This window comes from Epargyreus clarus, unplaced genomic scaffold (assembly GCF_041222505.1).
Source record: "Epargyreus clarus isolate Ecla_fem2 unplaced genomic scaffold, WU_Ecla_fem_2.2 ptg000008l, whole genome shotgun sequence".
In the NCBI taxonomy this organism is placed as follows: Eukaryota; Metazoa; Arthropoda; class Insecta; order Lepidoptera; family Hesperiidae; genus Epargyreus; species Epargyreus clarus.
In genome coordinates, this window is record NW_027332216.1 from 4,230,046 (window position 1) to 4,257,032 (window position 26,987).

Genomic DNA, 26,987 nt, shown 5'->3' on the forward strand with positions numbered 1-26,987 from the left:
ATTATTCATGTAAATTTGGTAACATATTTTAAGTTGTTTTTTATCAAATTAATGAGCTCGCAGTCCATCTGATAGTAAGTGGTCACTGCCGCCCATAAACATTTTAAATCAAATCAAAATCAAATCAAACATATTTATTTGCGAAATAAGGTAACAATATTACAATTTAATTTAAAATATTAAATAGGCTGGGGAAATCTGAGACCGACCCGACCATATGCGTTGCAATCCCTGACGACTAAGTTGAAATATCTCATGTAATCTTTCTCATACCATACCGTTCACATCAAACACATAAAGCTAAAGTTATAAATATAAAAAAATCTACAATAAACTATGGTATGAATATTTCATAACGTATTTCCGTTAAAATTTCCCCATTTTCTAATTATCTCGAAGTACTTAAGATATCACATGCAAATTCATAGAACACTAAGATTTTATTATACTTAGGCTCGATTTATATTTAGTAAGTAATATTTTTGTTTCAGATTCCTTATTTTACCTGCCTAAAATGTCTCCACAGCGAATCTATTCAACTTCAGAGCAAACATTAAGTTGTTTTATACTCGTCGTCTTCCTCCACACCTGTAGTATCCTTTCGGCCTGATTTACGAGAGTATACAATCGCACTTTGGGTCGTAAAAAACAAGTAAACGTACCCTTTTTCAGCAAAATTGCTCCGTCTGATCCCGACAGTCAATTTGATGCCACGTAAACACAAATCAGGAGTTGATTCGATTTAGTACAGCAAATGCTGTCGAATTGCTTGTGTCTCCTATTTAATGGCGTTCTGTTTCATCCTAAAGTACCAGCTCAATTCCCAATACCCCAGGCACTCAAGAGGTTCTCATTTTAGTCTTCAACATATCGTTTTTGAAATTCATAATAATCAATGTCTAAAAACTAGAGGTGCCATATATTTTTATCAATCTCAACGCTTCTATATTTCCCGTTTGATTTTTATCGTGTTTCTATGCTGCATGTAATTGTTATGGTATTGTCATTACTAGTTTATGGTAACAAGCGTTAATATACGAAATTAAACTCCATTAAACTAAAATAAAGTAACTTTGCAACAATCTGCGACCAAAAATGTATAATGGTATAGTTTCAAACCGTGTAGTAGTTGTTTGCCTACTACATTGCACTAACTTTACTTTTAGACTTTCTATCTCAAATAGAACACATACTAACAGTTTCATAAAGTGATATTATGTCTTTGGTGATATTTTCAGGAAGCTAAAAGGTGGACTACTTCTTAAATTTATATACAGTTAATAAATGGCATCGTACTTCATAGTCACATCAGTGAAGCTCATTCAAAAGATCATTACTCTACAGCGTACCTCCATCGATTGCTCTTCATAGCGGCGCCAATATGTCTGGACGCCCCCTGAATTCATGGCTGATTTATCATCCCTCTTATTATAATGTCGTTTCACAATAGAAATTTCATCTGTAAGCGTAAACGCCGCGGCGCCAACTTTGTTCTGTTACCCCATACTCTGTGAATATGAAGTTTCCCTCGAGATCCACGAGTGTCTATAAAAGGAGGCCACGATAGCTGAACGTAAAACCTCCATTTATTCACAAAGAAAAGCGTCTGCGCTCGTTTGAAATATTTACAAGTAAAACACGTTTTGTGGGATACTTATGTTCTTCATATGATATTCCTTTAGTTTTTTCTTATAGCAATGTGTGAAGGAAGAAGAAGAAGAAGGTTTTATTTTTTATATTAAAGAATTTATGAAAATAGTATCTTTTGGATGATCATGATCTTTTGATCTTTTGGATTAACTTGATCGTAAATGAAAATGTTAGGTATTTAAGTATAAAAATATATAATTTTTTAAACAGTTGATTATTATAAAATCAAAAGTACATCAGACTCCTACTACAAAGACTCCTTTACACTTTTGTGAATATTTTATGTCTGTAGATTTTAAAAATAACTAAATGAGATTCAAAAATGTTCTTTTCATTCATTAATTTTTATGTGGTAGAGTAAAATCCCTTGTTTACAGCAAGCAGCGGCCTTTATGTGGTTTTCTTCATTAAAATATAAGTATTATGAGACCATAATAGCTCCTTTGTTCGCTAAGAATGCCGGTTTTGTTTGAAAAACGAGAAATGTGAACCGCGTTAATGAATTCTCTTTCAAGTGGGAAATTTAATTATCATCGTCATTAACTCATTAAGCATTGTATCAGTGCTGTACCCCTACCATGAGTGTTTACGTTTTGACAAATATGACTGTTTTGGTATTTGTTTACGTATTTGCCCATACAATTTCCAATCAGCGCCCCTAGCGGATTGTGTCAGAACTAGGAAATCGTATGGGTTGTCGAATTTAGAATTTAGTTATTTGTCGAAACGTAAAACCTCATGGTAAGGGTACTGGACACGGATATATGCAAAAGATTTAAAGCAATCTTTTGCATATATTTTGAAAGTGGTAGAGCCAGTACATTCAAATCAAATCAAATTTATTTGTGAATAAGGTAATATGTAATGGCTATTGAATGTCAAACAATTTTGAAAGATTTCTTATTCTACCACTGAGTGGCTTATTCTAATTCCTACTTATATAACTTGGAAATCGTATGACTGAGATTTTACTCCTACATCTTCAAAATAGAAGCCAAATTTTTGTTTCTCAACAGTCCCGTTTAAGTTTAACAGACCTTCATAATCTATATTACCTATTCAGACTTCAGCTAACCGCAGTCTAAAATAGAGAATCACTGCATTCGTTCTTTTAATCCGTTTATATTCGTGCCAGCCTTTGCATTTTTAAAATCTACAAGTTAAAGCAATTTAGACGAAATTCGTAATGGATTGAATCAAATGGAATGGTACAATCAAGGTGGTAGAACCTTCTATGGTTCTACTCCGGAGGCACCACCGCCATCTATTTCTACCTAATTACAGCAGTGTTCAGTGTTGCTATGTTGTGGTTTGTTAAGGGAAACATACTTTTACTAACCGGCTAGGAATTTAATCTTATGTAGGGTTGATTACGGATGTCTATGGGTGGCAGTAGACACTTACCATCAGATGGAGCAAACTTGTCTGCTTCTCCTATTTTATAAAAAAATATTAATTATATTAATTAGCGCGCACTATTTCTTGTTCCCCGACTATACATTTAATATTTCCGAACAACTTTAATAAAACAAGAAGCAAACTACGTTTTAATTAAGTTCTACGCTTACTTTAACGTTAAACCATCTTCGTCGAAAGGAAATTGGGTTTCGTTATGAACGTTCTAAGCTTTTAACCTTTTTCTTGTTTCTTCATTTGTTCGTTAAGATTATGTGTTATTACACTGTAAGACCGAGATTTAGATGAAATTGAACCGCATAGTTGATTACTTAATTTATATTGAATTATGTCCTGGGGGGTTACTACCATCTCTTAAAACAATATTATTTTAATCATACTTTTACTTTTTTGCCGGAAATTTAACTTTTTAAGCAAAATATGACAATTTCAGTTGGTTTTATACAATGGATAACCGAAAAATTAATAAGGGTTTAAGTTTGTTCAACTGTGTATGATGGAATATTTTACTGTTTTAAGGACGAAATAAAACTTTTCTGAACTATGATGGTTTTTAAAAGATGGTGGTAGGCCCCCTGAGGGGTGTACCTCAATATCTTCTATGTACGCGACAGAGGCCACAGCCACACTCGTTTCTGCCCTAAAATAGCAGTTTCACACACTGGTTTGGATTAGAAAGGTTCAAAATTACAGATGTCGATGGGCAACAACAGCGATAACCCATTAGGTGGACTGCATGCTTGTCCCTGTAGTCTCGGGAATAGAATACGGTATCCCCTGCCTGTCGTAAGAGGCGACTAAAAGGGGCTTCCGGGGTTGCGGGTGGCAAGAGTGGGAGCTCGGACCGTCCAGCAAGCAACCCCGGGAAGGACGACGGTATGTGTGGTCGCCTACCGTCGAGGAGCCAAAAGTGCTCCCCCAGGGTAGAGCCCGATCGGGGCATTGCGCTTGGAGGACTCCGGTTGTGTTCCCTCGGAGATCCCGGAGTTCTCCAACAAGCGTTGAGGACGACCACCGGGGGGGTTTTAGTGCGGTAAAAATCCCACATAACCCGGCGTCGCTCCCACGTCGTCGGGTACCTTTTGAAGGTTTCCCCCTCGTAAACAAAAAAAAAAAAAAGGTGGACTGCATGCTAATTTGCCACTTAATATTATAAAAATATGAATCCCATTGGAATATGAAAATATGAATCACACCTGCAATATGCTATACGTCTGCCCTTTGTCGAATAGAAAGTTCAAATACTTGTATCTTCCGTTAGGGTTGTATGAGTATTATCTTAAAATTTTCCCCTGACATTGAAAAATACATAATAAGAAAGTATATCAATGTGTGTAATTAAAATTTCTATGTTATTATAGAATACAGTCGTCCATACCAAATATATTATTCCGGTGCGTACCTAAATACGCAGTCGAAATACCCTGTCGAGTTTTATTGTTAAGTAATGGTATTTTTCCGGTAAACCGGGTCAGCGAAGGTCTTTTCCAACTGCAATACGTGACGCGCGTGCTAACAATGTAGCAACCCTTCTAGAAAACAGGGTAGTTGGCGCAAGTTGGAATGGTCGTGTTGTAAGTACGTTAGTTTTTCTGTAACTTAGCTGTAACATAGACAGATATCACATTGGATATTTTTTTATGATTTAAGATACATTTATTGCCTTATAGAAATTAATAGACAGATATCACATTGGAATTATCTTTATAATTTAAGATTAGGCAAACTTGTTGCTTGATAGAAATTTAGAGTTTACTACTTTCTCGTCTGTAGACATTTACAACACCCGAGGGTCGTTAAGACGTCGCCGGTTTTGATGAAGAGCTTTTTTGCACCTCTTTTAAAGAGCCCCATGTCATAGCGCTTCGGAAATATCTGATGAGGACATTCAGTCCACATCTTGCACGTTCGTGGCAAAATTGTGCAAATCGAACCATGGAGGACTGCTAGGAGTCCAAATTATGTGGATGGAGTATCATCCTTTTATTTTTGCACTTTTTGAAGAGCCTATCATTGCGTTAGTCTATTAATACAATCGTTATTTGTTAATTTTGGTAGGCGATTAGATAAAGTATGGCAGAGTTGCTGCGTACTCACACTCGTAATAATAAAGTAGGAGCTATCACTTGAACAAAAGTAATTAGTCAAGTTGCGACTTTATTTTCTAATGTAGGAATTTTCCTTTTCATATTTTAGAGTACTCCTCATTATCACCTGCCCTCATTCCAACAAAGTGCTCATTATGCTCACGCGATACGTACATTAGGACAAATAATTGATCAATTATTATATCGGAATTCAATTTGACAACCCTAACGCCCGTCATTAATATTTAATCTATGTAATGTTTTCCCCACCAAAATCGACATGAGTTGTTGTCAAATTTCTATCTTTAGTATGTGAAATTGGAAGGATTAATTATTAATAACGGACGTACGAGTAAGAGTATGTTCACTGAAGATGTAAATAGAATCGAATCTTTTCTTGCACAGCGTCATAAAATAATACAGAGTAGTTTTCCACGATATCTTTACTGCTACGTGTCAAGTATGTTGATAAATTTAATTTTAATCCATACACAGGGATATATCGGGGTATTCAGCTAAGCAAATGGATTAATTTACTCTTAGATAAATTGTTCGAGTTTCCTTCATTTTTGCTTGAGAGTTGTGTCTTGCGTTGCAATTATCGCCTATGTTGGACTACGGCCTAATCCTTTTCATTCTGCAAGGAAACCCGTGCCCAGTAAGACAGTAAGTAATAGGTAGACGAAGACGATCGAATATTAGGCAGATCTTAACGTCGCAAGTGCTATTTATGATATCATTCCCGACTCCAGCAAACTGTGCCAACGTTTTATTGGTCTACTTGGCAGCAAAAACTGTGAATGCTTTCGTTAACTTTAAATTGAACTCGGGGTCGACGGAAACAAGTTCGGTCCAATTCTTTTGACATAGGTCAGAGCTAATTTTCGTTTTCATTCCTAGGACAACTTTACTTCTAGGAATTTTACTTAGTATAACTAAAGATACTAAAAGGTAAAGGTAAAGTAAAGGTAGGTAAGGTAAAGGTACATTATACTATTTGCATTTCGATTACGGCAGCACCTGCCTGGCAATGCCATGTAATGTTTTTTTTTTAAAGTTGAACTAGCAAAAGAGAATGCAGTCCACTTGGTGGTAAGTGGTAAGTGGTCGCTGTGATCTGTATCCAACTCCATATTCAACAGGGATTTTAGATACGTTGTATCTCTCGTAGAAGTAGATGTGGCAGGGATAACTCCCCGATGGAACCATTTCGGAAGTTGGTATGACAACAAAGGTTTTTCAAAATGTTTGTTATTTTCCTAAAATGCTCGGTAACATGAATTCTATAGCATAAGTCGTTCTCATTTACGAGTAGATCTTTAGGGTTATTTTATATTGTAGTTCATAGATCGCATATTCGAGCAAACGAAAAATACTCCTCATATATCTGTGAGTGTAGAAAGCGTAGAAAGCGTAAAAAATATATACAAGTCGCTTGTTCAAACATATAAAATTTGGTACAAAGTAAGGTACAATGTTAGGCATTTTACTTTACTTGGCAACGAACCCGCTGCCTTGCGGATATGTACTCTTTCGTTAACTTTAAATTGAGAACTGACGGACGGACGGGAACTGGATAAAAACAAGAAGTTTGGCACATTTGCTTTTGATGGTAAAAGTTAAAAACATTTCTATTTTACATATGATAGTACTTAAGAAGATTGCTTTTTAAATCTAATTTGATGGTGGTATAACTCTTTGTGGTGCGACGTCGGTTTCTGAAGGTACCACCGCCTTATGCCAGTTATGCCTAATGACAGTAGCGCCTAATACCGCTGTTAGGCGCTACTGTGATCCGGTTGATGGGTGTGGCAAGAGTTACAACTGATGACTGACCTCTGGTAGGATTTTAATTTTATGTGGAATTGATTGTTGATGTCCATTGCCAATAGCAACTTACCATCAGATGGACTACGTGCTCGTTGGCTACTTTTATACTACATAAATTTATATTTGCTTTAATAAAGAACAAATAAAGGTTAAGTGGTCATCGTCGCCCGTGGACATCTGTAATCGATTCGAAATTTAATTTAAATTGTACCTGAAACTGATCGTAGGTTTGAACGGCTCGGCTCTCTTTTGTGTCGGAATAATTAATTGAACTATTGAATCGTATTGCAGGTAAATTACGTTCATACAGATAATCCAAGCTTTGGGGATTAATGTTAATGGTTTTTAATAAAATCCTATGAATCTATAATTCTGTACTCTAACCTGACAAACTTTTAAGGTGGTTAAACCTATCGTGGTTCAACTACGATGACTTCACCACACATATTTCAGCCTTATTATTGTAATTCTCCAACGCTACTGTGTTCTGATTTGATCGAGTGGTAACATAAAAATACGGGTAACATGAGATATTCCAAGTCAGTTCTCATGGGAAGAACGCATCCGACCGTGGGTAGGAGTGTAATCCTAATTACAGTTGACTACCGACGTCTACGAACGGTAGCAAACATTTACCATCAGGTGAACTGCATGATATTTTACAACGTTAATTTCACAAAAGAAATTAGCTGCAAAAATAGATTCTTTTACACTGCAAACGCATGACTTTTAGAAGTAAAACTTATGAGGTTATTTACTGAGAATTTCACCTGAACATTCTTCTTTGAAAGCAGCAATCTCAAACATAGGTATTCTGGGAACGGATGTTACCTACTCGTATAGAAGTCCGAGCGAGCTTTTGACTTCAAAAGCTTCTCGTAACATTTGTACGTAATATTATTCGAATGTAATATTTCATTTTACAATGCGATATCTAGCTTAATGGTATGAATTTCTGTAATTTGCCTCGTAGGAGCAAGTTCTGCGCATTACCTTTGATTTGCATATTTGGTTTTCCAATTTTCCTCTCCTATTTTCATTATTATTATATTTTTTTAATTTGAGAATTACAGTTTATTACGACAAAAATTACTCTATGTGCGTTTTCGATTTACATTTTTTTCTAAATAAACATTGTTAAAACAAACAGCTAACCTAAAATAAGTAGAAAGAAATGAATAGAATCGGGATTACTAATTTATAGTAAATACGTTATGTACGTCCAAATAATAAAGGGTTTCGGATCTCATTTCCGGTCAGATAGTTATCTACGTAATGAGTTTAAGTTTCTGTTATGGGTCTTGTCTTAGAATCTAAGTTTGGGTCTATAAAATGATGTAAGAATCATTAAAATTTCTTTTTACACAATTGGAGAGGGTAATGTTTTTTGAACGTATTTATATATGTCTCACTCTTAGGCATGTCCTGCAGTCTGAACAGATTGACGGATTTGAACGTACGAGGTATAGTCGTAGTAACTATTTATTAATCTGTGGTATAGTTGGATTTGTCTAAATTATGTTTACTAATATTTTAACGCTGTCGTTTTTTTATCTTTACTTATTAAAGTATTGTAAAGCACCATCCAAATCATCCAGTCTTGTTACAATTTAACATAAAACGTCTTGTACAGAAATCCATTTTGCACCATCAATTTTCTAAAAGCGTTGAACAATGTAACGTTTTATCGAATATCGAGATGTTGAAGTGCCTGGCAGTCTTGCCACCACTTTGTTCCCGAGAAGAGCTGTTGAAACAATGTTTACGTTAACGAGTACTGACAGATACGAAGCTCTGAAACTTAAAAGACGACCATTTGCATTGAAGAATAAATTTATTGAATCTTTAATCTTTATCGGAGTGGTAGCAGTCATAATATATAGGTATAATAGTGGTGAGTTGGTAACAGTTATATTTATAATACAATATCATTTCACCCAATGTTACAGATGCAAGACTTAAATTTTATTCTTCTCCATAGTAAGTTGTGACTTTTTTAAGTTAAATAAGTGTAGAAAATAATGTTCACATTCTAAATGGCGAAAAACATCATTAAGTTTGAAGGTGGTAGAACCCTTTGTGGTTCGACTCCGGCGGCACCACCGCCACACCTATTTCTGCCTAATAACAGCAGTGTTAGGCGTTGCTGTGTTCCGTTTTGAATGGTGTGGTAAGGGAGACATACTTTTCCGAGGCGTTCCAGCTTTGTCCTCAGGGATAGCGGCGCATCTGTGGCCGGCCTCGGGTAGAAATATCTAATCCTATCTGGGGTTGATTACAGATGGACTGCATGCTCGTCTGCTACTCCTATATTATAAAAAAAAAATTAAGTCTGTCGCCTACATGCCTGAAAATGTTTCTCTAAGTTACGGATTCATATTGATCACTGTCTGCATCAGCACTGATTTGAGATTAGGAAAGGCGATAGAACCAGTATAATCCAACCGGGTCTAGTGTGAACCAGTTCTGGAGTTTACGACGGAAGAGTGAATTTATGGAGGCGACCATCTTAGCCTACAAGACTTGAAACGAATAGGTGACCGTTTCAAACCCCTGCTCTGTATGTCCATTGACCATCCTCATAGTGTTAGAAAACAAAAAGCTATCATAGATGCATTGCTATTCCTGTTACAATGGAACGCCCTAGATACAACTTTACATTGTTAAGAAGCAGAAATAGAAGTGTGTTTCTGCTATAAATAGAATCATCGATCTAGAAAGAATATCTTCACGTATACATAAAAGCGGCAATAATAAATCTACACACATGTATATTTGAACGCCTTAGATTTATGTCTAGTTTACCACACTCATCAAACCAGAACACATCAGCGTTAACACTGCCGTTATTAAGCAGAAACAGGTGTGACGGAGGAACCTTTTTTTTACGGCAACCTTCAAAAGGTACCCGACGACGTGGGAGCGACGCCAGGTTATGTGGGATTTTTACCGCACTAAAACCCCCCCGGTGGCCGTCGTCAACGCTTGGTAGAGAACTCTGGCATCTCCGACGGAACACAACCGGAGTCCTCCAAGCGCGATGCCCCGTGCGGGCTCTGCCCTGGGGGAGCAGTTTTCGCTCCTCCCAAACCATGTAGTGTTTACGACGGTATGCGGCCACACATACCGCCGTCCTTTCCGAGGTCGCCTCTTACGACAGGCAGGGGATACTGTAGCCCTATTCTAGTCCCGGGACTACAGGAACAGTGATGGAGGAAACTAGGCGAACTACATACGGCTTTTGTGAGTACAGTCAACGACCGATGCTATTGCTAAATATTTTCGAAGGTGGTAGAACTTTACGGTTCGGCTCTGGCGTATCCACACCTACATCATTTGTACCTAATAACAGTAGTCTAGCGCTACTGTGCTCTGGTTTGAAGGGTTTGGCGAGACATAATTTTCCGAGGCGTTCCAGCTTAGTTCTCAAGGGTAGCGGCGCATCTATGGCCGACCTCAGGTAGGAATGTAATCCTATCCGGGGTTGATTACAGAAGTCCATAGGCGGCAGTAGATATTTACCATCAGGTGGACTGCATACTCGTCTGCTACTCCTACGTTATGAAAAAATCTTATGCTAGTGATCTATAAAGCATATAGCTTAAATACCTACTACGGTACCTAAATATTCCTGCAGTGCCTAACGATCCGTCGAGCTAGGTTTCTAGGAAAAGTTCGCGCGCCGTCACAGCTTAGACACGTAAAAGCACTAAAGTTCCCTTTTACTTCACTGCGGGAAATTTCTATAAAGAAACACATTACTTGAAGCTGTTAAGTTTGCTAACTCATTTTGTTACTTTATTACAGTCTTTTCAAATAGCAAACAATCTGAGTTGGAGAAATTTTCAATGGGTTTTTTTTCTATAATCATTTAATTTTGAATCGAAATGTTAAAGTAGTATTGATTTTAACATTAAAATCGTTCGTATATTTCGTAATATGTAATCTTCGCTATTTATACTCATACTCAACCTCAACCTATTACCTATGCGCAGTGATAGCCTAGTGGTGAAGACCCTCGGCCTCCCGATCGAGGGGTCCGAGGTTCAAATCCCAGGCACGCACCTCTGATTTATGTGCGTATTAGAAATTAATTATCATTTGCTAAACGGTGAAGGAAAACATCGTGAGGAAACCTGCATACCTGAGAGATTTATAAAAAAAATCTCAAAGGTATGTGAAGTCTACCAACACGCACTTGGCCAGCGCGGTGGACTATGGCCTAATCCTTCTTATTATGAAAGGAGACACGTGCCCAGCAGTGCGACAGTAATGGGTTGATGATGGACCTATTACCTACTGTCTTAGTGTCGGGTACGGGTCTCAGGGTGGTGTAGTGTGTAGGACTCCCAATTATATAAGGTAGGTTAAGCTTAGTATTAAGACAGTAATAATAAAGACATCCTACAATCAAGACGCCTCTCAATCCCTAAGAGCCTGCTTGTTCATTACAGTGGGTTTACGCCATAGACCACCGTGTTGGCTAAGTGCGACTTGGTTAACTTTACACATCTTTGAGAACTGTTTTTAAGAACTCTCAGTTGTATAGATTTCCTTGCGATGTTTTGTTTGCGATGTTTCATAGTTGTAAGTCATAAATAATTTCTAATACGCACATAACTTTTCAAAAAATGCAAGGTGCATGCCAGGATTTTGAACGTTGGACCTCCTGATTGAGAGGCCAAGTTTTAACAATCAGGCTATCACTGCTAATATGTATATTTATTTATTTATTTTTGAACACCTTAAACTAAGGGTTACAAAGGGTAAACTTAATGCCCAATGGCATTCTCTGCCAGTCGACCCTGGGTGATGGCGATAACATGTGGTAGGCTTAAACAAGAAATACAACGGTAAGAAAAAAAAACATACAATATCTGCATATAATAATAAGAAATATAAATATTATATAAATATATAATACAAATATGATATATACAAATAAATATATACAACACAGTGAGTTAAGGAAAATTGGAAGACTCAAGTATTGGAGGACATGCGTAAGTAATGCTCCCGAACCATTCTCTTGAAGGTGTTCCTACAAGTGGCTTTTCTGATGTTTTCGGGCAGTACAGTAGAATGTTTATTTTATTTACATTCAGTATCAAGTATAAAGGTCCACTAGCGCTAAGTGCATTAGTTCATTTAATTCTTGAATGGTGTTAATTATTCGGTTACTCACAGTATATTGTACAATATTCATTAACTCATCACTTTACCACAGTGGCTCAAAGGTTTCTCAGACTGAGGTTTAAATAGCTGCCGAACCACAAAGAGTTCATTCACCTTTAATAGTTAGTAAGATACTTGATTAGATATTCGGTGGTTTGAAGTTTATTCTAAAAATAACACCCATTGTAAATTTACGGTTTGCTTACACATTTCCTCTGAAATAATAACAAAGGAAAGTACATATCCAAAGGCAGTTTTTTTTATTAAATATATTCAAAAGTAGCAAACGGTTCTCCTGATAGTTAGTGGCTACTGCCGCCGTGAACAATGAACATGAGTAATTAATTCTAGATAAGATTAGAGTCGTATCGCAGGTCGGTCTCAGATGCGTTGCTACTTTTGAGAACTAAATTACAAAGCTTCGGATAAGTATTCATACTTGTATAATGATTATTTATTCATAATACGCTTGCTACACTCATAGCCCCACATTACGATTCCCTGTGTCGTCGATGCCATAGACACACACAAAGACGAATGCACAAATACCCAGACTCAGAACATATATCTAAATTCATCGGGGTTCGACCACAGGAATGGAACCCGGAATCATATGCACCTGAAACAGGTATGGTGACCGCTCCGCCACACGGGTCGCCATGTGTTTAACCTAAGAACCATTTTACCGTTAGCACTGTACTATACAGGATTATAAATATTTAGCTCAGAATTGCAATAAAAATAGTTCGCTCGCTGCAAAAGCAGCTTAGGTATACCACTAAAACCTGCAACCTAGATCTAGGTTGCACAGCAGATATTACTTGGATATATATAATAAATATTTAGCTCACGACACACTCAGAATGTGCGGATAATATTTCACACATACACAACGTTTTCTTGCCAGTTTTTCTAAGTTTATGCGATATATTCTCAGCTTATTCGAGAGTAGCTATACTTACGAATTTTGGGTTGGTTTATTCAAGTTTATCTCTTCTTTAGAGATAGAGATAAAAGGAATACGAAATTACGTACAACATAAACCTTAGTTTATTGTTTGTCCAGTTAAGTATCTTTGGTAGGAGGCTAGTACTCATATATGTTAAGGGGAGTCCGAAATAAATGACCCTCCTCTGAAATTCAAAAAAACGAATTCTTTAATCAATTTGTCGGATTACCGCGAGTCGACTATATTAAACTACTGCACTAATAACTTTATTGAACTACACTTACACATACCTACATTTGATATAGGTACTTTAAACACCGTCCGGTAAATTTATTATACTCAGAGGTGTCTATCAACACGCATTGGATTCAAACATAACTACGTTTAATTAAATGAAGTCATGGCGACTGTTTACGGTGACCATAGTTTACACTCGTAATATAACTAAACGTGCTGAAGATATAATTATAATTATCTCAGTATCTACTGGGTATTTTGAGGATTATTGAATGCTTTCTACACTCACAGCCCCACACTAGGATTCCCTGTATCGTGGGTGCTATGGACACACACAGAGACAAATACACAAACACCTAGACACAGAAACAGAAACCTAAATTCGTAATTTAGAAATCTGTCTGGCCGAGGATCGAACTCGGGACCCTCTGCGCGTCAGACCGGTATGGTGATCGCTCAGCCACGCGGGACGTCATGCGGGACGTAACTTGACAAAAATTGTAATCGAAGACACTCTAGATATCCCCTAGTTACGTAGACGCTACATGCTAATTAAACAGTAATTTAAGTTAAACATAAGGATTTTGTAGTTAAACATTTAAGAGAAGACTATAATTTTACCTCGTTGTCACTGAGAAATAAATATGACTGTTTACCGTGCTATTTCTGAAAGCTACTGCTAAAGCTAAATCTAAATACAATTTAGAGTGTCTGTTTGCAATTTAAAAATATGTATTTAATTTTCATTACATTTGAAAATTATTTGTAGATACTTTTGTCATAGAAAAGGAATAGCCTGCCAAATTTAATCTTAAACTTCTGAACACCTTAAAATCCTTTTTGGTTTTGTTTCAAACATCTTGCATGCAAGTCGTGACATAAGCCGAAGAATATTTTCTCAAAGAGAATCCTTTCAATCCCTTTAGTCGGTGCTATTCTAGACACCGCACGGCGAGAAGTCTTTACAATAACATAAAATAAATAAGATTATTTATTACGAAGTTCGTGTTCCATCATCTTATAGGTTTATGCATGTCTAGTTATATTATGAAGCAGATTTTACAAATGCTTACAGATTTTCTCGTAAGGCTTCTATGCTCGCGCGATGTAATGTCGCCGCTTATATTATTGTGTGTCGGTCTGTTTGATGACGAGATCTTTATAAGAAAGTAGATATGTAGGTACTAGGTATGGTTATACTTTCTACTTTCTTTTGTTTAGGGCGTTTAGTATTGATACCTTTCTGAGGTGAGATTTGAAGGTGGTTGAACCCTTTGTGGTTCGACTCCGGCGGCACCACCGCCATATCTATTTCTGACTCATAACAACAGTGGCAAGCGCTGCTGTGTTCTGATTTGAAGGGTGAGGTAAGGGAGACTTACTTATTGGAGGCGGTCCAGCTTAGTCCTCAGGGATAGCGGCGCACCAGTGGTCGACCTCAGGTAGGAATATCTAATTCTATCTGGGGTTGATTACAGATGTCCATGGGAGGCAGTAGCAACTTACCATCAGGTGGATTGCATGTTCGTCTCCTATTACTATATTATAAAAAAGAGATGGTGGAGCTCTATTTATCTTGACAGTTAACAGTGCTGGTACCATTGCCACCTCATTTACCGTATTTTTACCGACATACCATACTATGATGGACGACGCGGAGCGCTAAAATCTATAGTAAAACTAAATGAGACTACAGTAAACTTCCACATTTGTTCGTAGACCCAGTGGCGTAGACCCTTCATTTGTTCCTACAGGCTGAAGCTGGAACTTCTTCATTTCTTATCGTTCATTGCCATATCACTACGAACTTCACATCACATTATCATAAAACGAAAGGTACCGTAAGAATGTAAGACGACAGTTATTATGTAAAGGGAGATTTGTGATCATATATGTATTGTTATATGAGCATTGTTTTTATTATGAGCATTCGGTATATGACGAATAATAATATCGTGAACGATAAACTAATATCCGTATGTAGAATTTAGGTACGAAATCCAATATAAACTGATCATTACGATATGGACTGCACATAACACCGCATACTACTACCTCATACATACATACGTACTATCATACTACGGTGCCCTGGGAATTGATACAATTTCAACCACGTGTAACCTTTCACCTTTGGATTAGTTTGTACCGTAATTTGAAGTTACGAACTACGAGTTGGGACGAATATTCGTGGAATGGGATCGTGTTGTGTTGACAGAACGTATGTTACTTGACATATGGTAAATTGAACGTGTGGGCGGTTCTCGAATTCGTAATTGTAAAGGCGTTCCATTTAGGACTAAGTTGAAATCAAATGTATGTTTTTGACATCCCTGCTCAAGGTAAGTTTTGAATATTATAATTTTATGAGTATATTATAATTAGACGCCATGCATTACTGTTGGATGTGGTAACAAATACATAATTATGCTAATGTAGTAAAAGGCCTACGGGAGCACCTACAAACTGAACAGGTACGAATGATTCGTAGCATTGGGCTACGAAATATTCTATTTTATTCTACTTTAAAAGTTTTAATGCTTTGTCTGAATATAACCTTAGAATTTTATATGTCTTGAAATGTAAGGAATCGAAATTCATTATTTAGCTCTCCGCCTGCCAAACAAACGGATATAATACCATCCGTTTATTATCCCTATATTATTGTCACAAACAGTCACGTAAAACGTAAAAGATACTCATAATATTTTATATGTGTACCCTTTTAACGGTGCAGAAAGCTTTGGACGTGACATGTTGTCTATGTTACTCGCTAAGCTCATCCGTCTCCATTACCGGCTTCAATTAGGATTGTGTTTCTGTCTGCGGTCAGATAGTGCTGTTTCTCGTGATAGCTACATTTGATTGAACGGTAACGTAAATAACCGGTTACCACAAAAATATTCTCTGTGAATCGCTGCTACAGACACAGATAGATATATTCATTTATTTATTGCTATATGTTACTCGCTAAGCTCATCCGTATCCATTACCGGCTTCAATTAGGATTGTGTTTCTGTCTGCGGTCAGATAGTGCTGTACTCGTATCTCGTGAAAGCTACGTTTGATAGAGCGGTAACATAAATAACCGGTTACCACGGAAAGATTCTCAATCAATTGCTGCTATAGATAAGAAAGATATATTCTTTTTTGTATCTACAATATTTATACATATACAAATCTAAAATTAAAGTATAGCTTAATACGTTAAACGTCTTACAAGTAGCTTAACAGTATCATACATGGATTGGCTATTAACCTATACATCTCCCCACAAATCTGCAATAATTTAAAATGCACCCCAAACGCTTGAAAGATTGGAATGATAACGTCACCGATAGTACTTACCGATCCGTCCTTCATGTCAGTAAACATTGTACACGCGTAAATTACAATGTTTGCACACTTCGATGTAGGCGTGTAACGTGTATGTAGTTATGTACTATAACACACTTTTCTTATACACTTAACGGTGATGGAACACTTTGTGGTTCGAGTTTGACACAGTTACTTTGTTCTGGTCTGCCTGACATTGAAAAGGTAGAAACTTCTGTAGTTCGACTCCGGCGGCACCACCACCATACCTATTTCTGCCTAATAACATCAGTGTTAAGCGGTGCGTGTTCTGGTTTAAAGGGTGTGGTAAAGGAGACATACTTGTACTTTTTCGAGGCGTTCGAGCTCTCTGCCACTGTTGTTAAGCTATAAAAACTTTGCCTTCTTCTGCTATAAAATCTATTTAACACATGAACATTTCTAAAGACTTACTTTTACTAGAATATAGGATACGATTCTTAGAAATGTGGACTACATTACTACGAATTTTCTGGGACAAATAATATAGGTTGACAGTATAACACCGTAAACAATATGAACCATATGACCCAGATCATAGCGTAGATAATCCTGCCGAAGAGTTTATATATGCAGCTATTCTCAAAGTGGGGTATATGCCCCTTAAGGTACACCAGTTAATCGTTAGGGGTATTTGAAAAAAATAAGGAAATGACTAATACTGTGCAATATACGCGTGTTACCTACGTACAACAATAAATCAAAGTAGAATAGACTCAACTTGCGACATGAAACAAGCTCACTCATTATATTAATTATTTGTTAATATATTATGTTTGTATTTTTAACATACTTTAAAAAAGGAGGTTTCTCAATTCGATCGTATATATGTTTTTTTTCAAATGAGCTTTAATGTTTTGTGAATTTAATAGGGGTATGTGGAGTCAAAAGTTTTAGAAACGCTGCCCTAATGGATTGGAATAGTTAGCCGCTTGTTTCCATACGGTCGGGTATAAAAACTTTGACCGAAAGGACCATCAAAACTTTTCACTTGTAGTTGTTTGGTTGTAGCCATTAGTCATGTGGATGAAATGTCGGTGAAAGCGTAATATATAAGTAGTGTTAAGTAGTTGAAGGCTGGTTTTTATATAAGGCTGTTTGCACATAAGTTAAGGTATTATAACTTTTTACTTGTCGCCCTTTTCTGGTTGTTTTTGCCATTAGTCATCTGGATGAAATATTGGTGAAAGTATAAGATATAAGTTTTGTTACATAATTAAACGCTGACTCTTATTTAAGGCTGTTTACATATAAGCAATTTATGTATCGGGTATTTTGAAGAAATAATATAATTGGCCTAAAGTAAATAGTAATAACTTCATGTATCGTAAATGTTTAAAAGGTTTTATTTAAGTAGGTGTGTGTGTTATACTTATATCGTATATAAAATACAGACACACACACACAAATGATGTTATAATGTAAAGTATTATTGAAAGTCGATTGTCTATTTATGTGCGGTTAAAAGTATATGAAGCAGTTTACACGATTTTACAATTTTAGCCGAACAAAGTTGAATATTAAACAGTAGGTAGATTGTCAATTGTCTTAGATACTCAAAAAACAATAGATTGATTAACAACGTGGGCGTTAGTGATTAGTTTCTTAAATACTGGTGAGATTTGTGACCGACCGTAAGTACACTTTCTATTCTTCTTATCTATCTATGGATATAAGTTCCTGTATATATAAATCCATCGTATTACAGACAAAAAGGTGTGTCTGAATCAATAAAACTTTGCATAAGGGTTCAACCACCGCCAGGACGAGCAAAAATCTAGATTGATGTACATTAGTGTGCTGCGAACGTGCTTCGAATGCTTCGATCTTCGAAGCGTGATCGCAATGAAACGCCACGACTTTGCGTAATGTCCCTAGGTTGTTGACAGAGAGCAGTGACCCTTAGTACATGATGTAGAGATATTACTATACTGTTCTCTTTCGTATGTAAGATATCGAAAGAATACGAAATGTTGACAGAGTATTGACTCCTTTTTTGTAGGGAAACCTTTCACGCGTTTCTCTCAGTTGCGGGGGCTTCGGAGAGGATATGCCGGACTCTTACCGGCTAAAACCCAACTCCTTGTTCCTCTGGACGCCCCTTGTCGAGGCCACGTGTACGCTAATAACACTTGTCCGCGGTAGAGAGTAATGGCCCTAAGTAGTCATATAAAGATATCTCCTACAGTTCTGTTTTGTAAATAAAGTAATAAAATAATAAGTAAAGTAGATAAAAAAATATGTTAAGGGTTGGAAACATCACTAAATATAAAATAGCAAGTTGTTGTTATTTGAAGAAGTTTATATACTACTAGGTTTACATGATTGTTTTCTTTTAGATATATTCATCTAGCTAAGAAAAGACATTCAACGTAACGTTATAGTAGTAATAGACTGGATGTAAAGAGGAAAATGTCATCAAATTGAGTTATTGCCAATTGGTAATAAGTTCTGAAATGTATGCCAAACGTAGTAGAATCTATCACTTAGCATTTCGCGCTATGATATGTATGACAAAATTATGTTTGGCACCATGGAACAATAAAAACTAGAATAAAGGTCGACATAGCTACGGCTGCGTTTTACAATATATGTTTTTTTTTTTATAATATAGGAGTAGCAGACGAGCATGCAGTCCACCTGATGGTAAGTGGCTACTGCCGCCCATGGGGATCTGTAATCAACCCCAGATAGGATTAGATATTCCTACGTGAGGTCGGCCATAGATGCGCCGCTCCTCCTGAGGACTAAGCTGGAACGCCTCGGAAAAGTCTGTCTCCCTTTACCACACCCTTCAAACCGGAACACAGCAGCTCCTAACACTGCTGTTATTAGGTAGAAATAGGTGTGGCGGTGGTGCCGCCGGAGTCGAACCACAAAGGGTTCTACCACCTTCAAATGTCTAATTCACTACGTCTAATTATTCAATTCTGACGTAATTATATTTCAGAATAACTTATTGACAATTGTTAACAACTCGGTTATAACACTTTTCTTCTTGTGCGGTCTAATGTTAATATTGTATGGTTAAATCTTTTTCAATCCATTCTCATTTTACTATAGGCCTACCTATTATGTATTCAAACCTATAATAACAATCAGAACAAGAATTAATGTTAATTTCGACAAAGCAAAGTTTCAGTGATTACAAGAACAACGGCCATTAAAACAAAGAGAACAAAGCCGGTTACATATTTCACAAAATCTCTGCTCCTAAAACAACATGGCCGCCCACACTGTTAAGGGGAAGACATGCAATGTTGACAACCCGAATAAAATTAATGTCTAACCACAGACTACATATAAATCAGAAATGGCTTGTATATTACACATAATATGGATGCATGTAGTATTTAATTGCACTGTCTAAAACTATTTAGTCCTTAATAAAGTAAACAACACTGTAATTCATTGAGTATAGCTTGAGATGTTACATTAATTCGTAAGTAACTATAACAAGGATTTAATATTACATATATTGTAACCATAGTAACATACCATATCAACTTTAAAAATGTTTATGTATCATTTACAGAGTCTAAAATCAGTTTAATTTTCTCATCGTCCACTTATAAAATAAAATTTATGAAGTTTTATAAGTGATTCTGTGAATTTTGATTGTGATCTCCCAAAAGAGACCATTAAAGACCAAGTAGAGACATTAATCTGTAAACTAATACGAAATACATCAAATTTAAATAAGTAAGTACAAAAAAACTAAATGCCACCTTGATACATACTTTCCTAATAATTTCTTATTAGTGCGACCTCAATATGTATTTTGTAATTATCTATCGACTATTCTGTGCCTTCAAGAACGACCCTGGGAAAAATGAAAAGCAAATGGCGGCCAAACAAATACAGGGCCTGTATGAAGGGCTAACAAAGGAAGGGCTTTTCATACATAGATGAATAATGGCGCGCTAAAACAAACATTTTTGTTAATCGAACGAGCAAAACGGGTTTGTTAATTGCATATCGATTTTTGTAACAGAATTGAAGCTCATACTATATTATGGTGATGTAACACATACATAGTTGAAAGTGATGTAACACATACACAGTTGAAGGTCGTAGAACCCTTTGTGGCGGCACCACTGCCACACCTATTTCTACCTGATAACAGAGAGAGAGGTAAGGGATACAGACTTTTCGGAGGCGTTCCAGCTTAGTCCTCAGGGGTAGCGGCGCATCTGTGGCCGACCTCACGTAGGAATATCTAATCCTATCTGGGGTTGATTACAGATGTCCATGGGCGGCAGTAGTCACTTACCATCAGGTGGACTGCATGCTCGTCTGGTACTCCTATATCATAAAAAACATGGCAATTAAATACTACATGCATCCATATTATGTGTATTATACAAGCCATTTCTGTTTTATATATAGTCTGTGGTTAAGCATTAATTTTATTCGGGTTGTCAACATTGCATGTCTTCCCCTTAACAGTGTGGGCGGCCTTGTTGTTTTAGGAGCAGAGATTTTGTGAAATATGTAACCGGCTTTGTTCCTTTGTTTTAATGGCCGTTGTTCTTGTAATCACTGAAACTTTGCTTTGTCGAAATTAACATTAATTCTTGTTCTGATTGTTATTATAGGTTTGAATACATAATAGGTAGGCCTATAGTAAAATGAGAATGGATTGAAAAAGGTTTAACCATACAATATTAACATTAGACCGCACAAGAAGAAAAGTGTTATAACCGAGTTGTTACCAATTGTCAATAAGTTATTCTGAAATATAATTACGTCAGAATTGAATAATTAGACGTAGTGAATTAGACATTTGAAGGTGGTAGAACCCTTTGTGGTTCGACTCCGGCGGCACCACCGCCACACCTATTTCTACCTAATAACAGCAGTGTTAAGAGCTGCTGTGTTCCGGTTTGAAGGGTGTGGTAAAGGGAGACAGACTTTTCCGAGGCGTTCCTGCTTAGTCCTCAGGGGTAGCGGCGCATCTGTGGCCGACCTCAGGTAGGAATATCTTATCCTATCTGAGGTTGATTACAGATGTCCATGGGCGGCAGTAGCCACTTACCATCAGGTGGACTGCATGCTCGTCTGCTACTCCTATATTATAAAAAAAAAGTGTCAGTAATACTATTTTAATACATATTATATCATTGATATATTGTGTGTATTGATGCAGAAGGAAATACTTCTTTTTATATGAATATCGCGTAGCATCGAATTATTTCGCACATACAATTTTATTTTTCTGGATAAAAATATAAATTCACCGGACGAGGATATCATAATATACATCACTTTTGGATACAAAGAAAAAGAGAAGAACAAAATTTATTATTATATCTTTATTTTTTCTACTACTTTCCTCAATACATAAATATTGTAATACTTAGGAAAAATATACCGCCAAAGACAATTTCTTTACAAAGCAATTTATCTACGAACCGTATCAAGATAAAAGCACGAATATTTCGAAAAAGTACTCTGATTTTATACCAACAGAATGGAATAAACGTACAATAGAATATATTATACTACTGGTTTACAGTAAAACAAATAACATTTTCATTATCAAATGGTATTACGAAATGTCTTCTACGCCTACGGAACTAAGTATTTATACATAGCGTTAACATAGATTAATAAAGATTACTCACTCCTAACAAGAAAATGTACCCAGTTTTGAGAATTGAAATAGTTGCGTAAAAAAATGTTGCCACGTCTGCGTGCTAAAATGTCCCTAAAATATTTGAAATAATTATTTATTTATTATGTAAATTACACAGTATTAGTTATTTATTCGTCATTTTTTCGAAAAGTGTTTTTATTTGTCAAGAATAAAAAATAAGGACTTACTAATAAGCCGTTTGTGGCTTCATTAAATTTCAAGACGACGAAATATCTTTCTAATCTATTAGCGTTACTAACAATCGCTCAATTGTTAATTCAACTATCATTATTTATAATCGCCCGTAAATATTAATCAATCTAGCTAAGTTCAAAATTTGACAACTATGGCCTACACTAAGTGAAATTTGGTATCGGCAAAAATGGTTAAAATTAACTACATACGATTGTTAATTAGTGAAGATTGATTACTAACGAGCTGTGATTGATTCGTTATTTATTTGAACTATGTTATTTAAAATATAACAGTTCTATTCGAAACATAATTATATTCTCTACTTTTACAGGCAGTTACTTACTCATAAAAAAAAAACAATTAGGCATTTAAATCATAGATGAACCGTTCTATCTCTCCTTTCCTGTTTGACCACATTTTTTTACACTACCACCAGTTGGTAAGGAATCAATATAGGATTAGAGTGCTACTAGAAGTCAGCAACAAATGCGTAACTACCCCTAAAAGCTACGTATTTGAACGACTTGTATAAGTGTCTTTCCCTTACCTAACCCTTCAAATGCCAGACAATAGTAGCGTTTACACACTGCTTTTATACAGCAGAATTATATGAAACCTCCGGAGTCGAACCACGAAGGGTTCTACTACTTTCAAACTATACCATTAATTACACACCACGAATACCTATACTGTGTGTATGAATTTCAGGTCGCTGGTATTAATCTGAAATATAATTTAGAATCTTTGTACGCTAGTGAGAATAAATGTAGGTGTAAACAATAAATAGATACCGAAGAGTGGTGCTCCCTTTGGCGACCGGTCGTCCTTTGATGCAACACACACTTGCAAGTTCCGAACAGGTTCTCAGGACCTCCGTAATAAAATATATTTATTTATTTATTTAGAACTTTATTATACCATAAAAATCGGTATAAAAGGCGGACTTAATGCTAGAAGCATTCTGTACCAGTCAACCTATGGGTAAAGCAAAAAAATATATAAGACGGTATTTAGACGTTCAATAATAAACATATACTAGGAATAAAAATAAATACAAATGGAATATATTTATATTACAAGACATATAAATAACTATGTATAGAAATTAATGTTAAATATATTTAATTATATCTCGTCCCGTAACAAACTCCAAATTGTGACTGTCTGATTTTGTGTGTAATGACAGAAACGTCAACATTTCAAATTTGGAATTTACTTTTTATAATCAGTATTTTAACCTGTCACAAATCCTGGACACTGTGAATGTCGTAGACATTGCCGTAAACATTCATGGTATAGATAAATACAAAAAGACGAGTAAATACCACCCAGATCTAGAGAAGCAATCTACATTCGTCGTAGAAATGTCTGGTTGGCTGAATATTGATTGACGCGCAACGAGAAGTTATATATTGTTGACGTTATAATAAAGAGTAATCGAGGCTGGATGAACGCCTACATTTGTTGATTGGTCCCCAATTGTTACGGAACACAGATTGAGCGCTTGTAAAACGGAATTTATCGTGATCGTGAGACAAATGTCTTCATTCTGACGCCTCTATTGCAGGTACGGGAATTGCTGATGTATTTCAAAGTAACATAGTAAATATTGCAGTACTTTTGGAAATGTAAGCATTTATGGTAGCACATATCCTTTAGGAACCCTGCCATTTGTGTAAGTAGTGAAGCATAAAGGACTTTATTATTTAGATGTATGTGTGTGGCATGCCCATAAAAAATCTATAATTTTATAGTAATAAAAATCCTATATTTTATTACTATACAATATAGGATTTTTATGGGATATTTTATAGATAAAATACATAAACCTATTGAAGGATTATTTTCAAAACATTAAAAGTCAATGTTTTGTTTATCGAGATCCAAAATTTGATTATTTTTGGTAGGCATAAATTATCAGATTTAGATTTTGGGTAGGTATAATTGGATAGATTAATTATTCATAAGGGAAGTAACTGCGTAAGTAAATCATAGTATAACGAAAATATAACGATTACAAAGAACTTATTTGTTTAAAAAAACGTGCAATTGTCTCAATTCCCTGGAAATTCAAAATGGCAATGGAAGAATAATCCTGATTGCTAAACAAAAAATAAAATCCGCGCCGTTGGAAATAAAGCCATCCTCCAAATATATTATACAAAAATATGATATTCTGAATTGGGTTCTATCGTATAAAATCTCGCAAAAAAGTCCGCAGCGTGTAATCTTCTCAATATGTGAGAGTTCAGGGATATCGCCAATCTGGATATAAAGTTAAGCTAAATTCTTGATAAAGCCTTGGTATATTTGATGAATAACATAGTACCAAAGTTGAAAAGTTAAGGAAGAAGGAAAAGTAAATGAGTAAGTAATAAAACATATTATTTTCCGTATCGTTGGGTTTAGTTAGCTGGTCCCTAACTGGAACTAAAGCCTGGAGCATGCTCATGCATGGATAACGTTGCTCCAACGAGGATTGGTGGAGAGAGGTCGTGTTAGTGGCCAACCTGTTTCAAATATTTTCATACTGCCCATAAGGTCCCTGGGAAGTTTTAACGACTGTTATTTATTTTATGCTTCAGCGTTAACAGCGGGCCGCTAACTTAACGTGGCCTCTAAAGGACGAATGTCACCAGCGGTTATCCATCCAATTTTGAGCCGTGCTTGACGTTGCTTAAATATGTAGATCAGTTGATTTACTATAGCCATTCGATCAGCATGGTAAATTTGCTCTAAGGGGAGTCCAGTAGTGTGATAGAAAAAAAGTTGCAGCCACAATAGTTGATGATCTTACAACATTGTTGAAAAAACGACCCCGGCAGGAATTATTCAGTGTTGCAGAAAAGTTACAACATGTCTATCAATTTTTAAACACGTGCCTTTAAAAAAAATGGTATTTCCACTATGTCTCGATTCCTTTGTTCTTTAGTTTTTATATTTCATAACAACGTATCAACAGTGAAAAGGCAACACTCCTTTGTTGTGAAGTATTTTTATTTTCAAACACGTTGTTCAAATTTCGCGCAGTCAGAAAATTATAACAAAGGATATTTTGAAACGTGTTTTAACAAAGATAACATCATAAATTAACTTTGAACACTGAAAAGACATTTACAAGTACGTTGCATGACCGTCGACTTTTAAACAATGACAGACTGAAAAGTAATATCGATAAATCTAATGGAATTGAAAACGTAAAATGGCAATAAACAATTTTACACGTAAAGTGAATCCATTTTGAAACGACTTTACCATGACTTTACGATAAGGCGTCAGCTCAAGAATAACTTCAATGTTATCTACGTTTCACCTAGATACTGAAGACCTGCATGACTAAGTCACCAGACCCGGTCACCATACCCGTATTTTGAAAAAAAAAAAATTTATCCAAAACTTATTTTGTGTATCGTTAAAAAAAAATAGAGAATGTTCTCTACAAAATCGTTAGGATTTGTTGCCTGACGTTTTTTCTGTGTAGCCTCTTACAAAATATAGGTATTTAGTTAAAGCAATAATACAATCGTAACCAATTGTAAGCAGTGATAGTATAGTGGTTAAGGAACGCGGCCTCTTGGTCGAGAGGTCCGAGGTTCAAATCCCAGGCACGCACCTCTGATTTTTCAAAGTTATGTGCGTATTAGAATTTAATTATCACTTGATTAAACGGTGAAGGAAAATATCGTGAAGAAACTTGCATACCTGAGAATTAAAAAAAAAAGGTTTTCAAGGGTATGTGAAGTTACCAATTCGCAGTTGGCCAGCGCGGTGGACTATGGCCTAATCCTTCTCATTCTGAGAGGAGACCCGTGCCCAGCAATGGAACAATGATGGGTTGATGATGACGATGATGAACCAATTTTTATATAATATAAATTGGCAATAAATTGATGACCGCAAACACTAAACCACAGGAAAAAATTGGTCAGGATTTACGGGTATTAGATTACTCTACTCGTAGTATGAGTAATGAACTCTGTTAATCCCTGCTGTAATACCACTTAAGTCACGGCCTTTCATTACGCGCACAAATTATACTACCTTAATATCCTTGTATATGATACAAAGGGCGTTCTTCCCTATATATATAGTGTAGAGAGTGAATGCTACAAGGTTGAGGAGATTATGCGGCAAGAATAAATAGAACTGATACTGAATTATTGCTCCTTTATGCAAATATTGTTTGTTATTTGGTCATGTATCTTAAATTATGTGCAATATATAAGACGTACAGTCCATTAGAATAAAAATTAGTGAGGAATACCTACCGTACGTACTTTGTTAACCAACAATCCATTATTTTACTTTTGGGCAAACTTTTAGTTTACTATTGGGTAAAAGTTTACTTTCAAAAGCGAAAAGGTTTTTGTAACAATCCACCACGTTGATCAAATACGAATTGGTCTTCATATACCTCCTTTTTTTTTGAGAAAAATTGCTCAAGATTTTTATTTTT

At 36.0% G+C, this 26,987-nt stretch overlaps 2 protein-coding genes across 2 annotated transcripts in view; one reads left to right on the plus strand and one right to left on the minus strand.

Moving 5' to 3' along the window:
• Nasp (Nuclear autoantigenic sperm protein) overlaps positions 1–26,987 on the plus strand; it is a 186,609-nt gene that overhangs the window by 139,650 nt on the left and 19,972 nt on the right. The window lies entirely within an intron of this gene.
• The window catches only part of LOC140743992 (uncharacterized), a 45,624-nt gene that overhangs the window by 15,114 nt on the left and 3,523 nt on the right, over positions 1–26,987 (minus strand). The gene's annotated exons all lie outside the window — the stretch shown is intronic.